Source organism: Phoenix dactylifera, unplaced genomic scaffold (genome assembly GCF_009389715.1).
Source record: "Phoenix dactylifera cultivar Barhee BC4 unplaced genomic scaffold, palm_55x_up_171113_PBpolish2nd_filt_p 000542F, whole genome shotgun sequence".
Lineage (NCBI taxonomy): Eukaryota > Viridiplantae > Streptophyta > Magnoliopsida > Arecales > Arecaceae > Phoenix > Phoenix dactylifera.
This window is the reverse complement of record NW_024067951.1, coordinates 73,296-75,645: the sequence shown is the minus strand read 5'-3', so window position 1 is coordinate 75,645 and position 2,350 is coordinate 73,296. Positions and strand designations below refer to the sequence as shown.

The 2,350-nt window shown below is 44.9% G+C and overlaps 1 pseudogene; it reads left to right on the top strand.

Annotated features, from left to right (window-relative positions):
- The first annotated feature begins 743 nt into the window (after positions 1-743).
- LOC120106389 lies at positions 744-841 on the top strand (annotated as a pseudogene).
- The last annotated feature ends 1,509 nt before the right edge of the window (positions 842-2,350 follow it).

Here is a 2,350-nt window from a genome sequence, read left to right as displayed (position 1 = left end):
AGACTTGAGGGTTAGGTTGTGGTTGAGCTGGTAGCTTACCCTTCTCTTGAGCACTTAAAGCAGTGGTCAGCGTTGTCAGTTGATTTCTTAATTCATCATTAATTTTAGCTTGACCTTGCATGAAAGATTGCAAAGTTTCTTCGAGACTGGGTTTTTGAGGGGGTGCGTGTGCATAATGAGGTTGCGGAGGTGGAGGAGTTGGGTTATATACTTGTTGAGGTTGGTCATTCCTCCACCTCAAATTTGGATGGTTCTTCCATCCAGGGTTGTAAGTACCCGAAAAAGGATTATTGAAAGATTTTTGATAGGTATTCATAACATTGGCCTGATCATGCAAGACTTCCTTGAATGCGGGTATTATGGGGCAATCAGTGGTGAGATGGCCAGGCATCTCATAAATCCTACAACATTCGCTGTTATGTTCTACGGTCTTGACGGGTTCAATCCTTCTAAGTTCAATTTCCTCTACCTTCCTAGTAAGGGCTGCCATTTTAGCCTGAATATCATCCTGAGTACTAAGGTTGTAAAGGCCCCCGTGTCCAATGCTAGTAGGCTTAGGCAAAGGTTTATTCACTCTATCCCCTGTATCCCATAATTGTGCAGTCTCTGCGAGAGAGTCTAAATAGTTCCATGCCTCATCGGGTTGCTTTTCCAAAAATAGACCATTGCACATAGTCTCTATAAATTGTTTTAACTGTGGAGACAACCCTTCGTAAAAGAAACTAATAGTTCTCCATATTTCAAACCCATGATGAGGACAAGAGAGAAGCAAATCTTTAAATCTCTCCCAGCATTCATAAAATGTTTCATGGTCGTTTTGTTGGAAATTACTAATGTGCCTTTTCAAAAAGTTAGTCCTTTGTGCGGGAAAGAATTTTTTCAAGAATTCTCTTTGCATATCATGCCATGTTCCTAGCGATCTAGGTCTCAAGGAGTTCAACCATGTTTTGGCTTTATCCTTTAAGAAAAAAGAAAACAAGGTTATCAGGATCAAGCGCTACCATTACACCAAAATCCGCAGGTGTTAGTGAGGCGCAACTTTATTTCCTTAAACTAGCACAGGGGCCCATAGCGCCACGAGTCGACTCCGACCAAGCCTCGCCCAACTCCGGACTCCGACAGGGCCTCGCTAGTGGGTTCAGGGACCCCCTAGTGGTATAACCCACCCTACTCCTCCAGCGCATCCACGTTGGCAGGCGGCGGGACTGACTCGGCCCTCCAGGCCTCCGCCAACGTTGACTCGGCCCCTCAGGCCTCCGCCAACAATCCTCCCCCAACGTGATGCCTGGGTTTCGAACTCGAGACCTATGGCTCTGATACCAATTGTCAGGATCAAGCGCTACCATTACACCAAAACCCGCAGGTGTTAGTGAAGGCGCAACTTTATTTTCTTAAACTAGCACAGGGGCCCATAGCGCCACGAGTCGACTCCGACCAAGCCTCGCCCAACTCCGGACTCCGACAGGGCCTCGCCAGTGGGTTCAGGGACCCCCTAGTGGTATAACCCACCCTACTCCTCCAGCGCATCCACGTTGGCAGGCGGCGGGACTGACTCGGCCCTCCAGGCCTCCGCCAACGTTGACTCGGCCCCTCAGGCCTCCGCCAACAAAGGTCAATTTAAGGACATCTTTCGATACATTTGGCACTCTAAATGTGATGCTAATTTCTTTAAAATCCTTAAGGTGAAGATAAGGGTTCTCGGATTTCATTCCATGATACTTTGGCAGCAACTGATTACTCCTGGTTTGATTTCAAAGTGTCCTACGTTTTCAGGAATAATCATGCATGAAGGTTGACTAGTCCTAGTGGGGTGTAAGTATTGTCGAAGTGTCATAACTGGGGGTCTACCTTCATTACCATGGTGACTTCCTACATCGTCATCAGCCGTCTCACCAGATCTGAGATTTTGCGAAAGAGTTTCAATATTTTGATTTAAGGAACTGTCAAAAATTTGTCGATTCAGACGCCTAGTGTTGTCCCTATTCCAACCTAGCATACAAAATTTAATTAAATTTTTTTATGTTGTTTTTTTTAAAAAAAATAAATATAAATATAAGTACCAACTAAAGATACCCTAAAATGACACCCTAAAATAAAAATCTATTCACAATCAAACATGCAACAAAACATTACACCTTAATTTCTAATGTTTTTCTTAAATTTTTAGACAGCTCCTAACTGGTTGAAGAGGGCACCTAAGCCTCCAATCCAGTCTAACGAACCGAGTTGACCAGGTAAGCTTCCAGGTAAGTGGAGGGGTCACGATGTGTTCGCAAAGGTCCCACTTAAAACCCACTTGCCTCGAACAGATGAACTGTCTCCCTTATAGGGACAAAGCTTGCCTAGACAT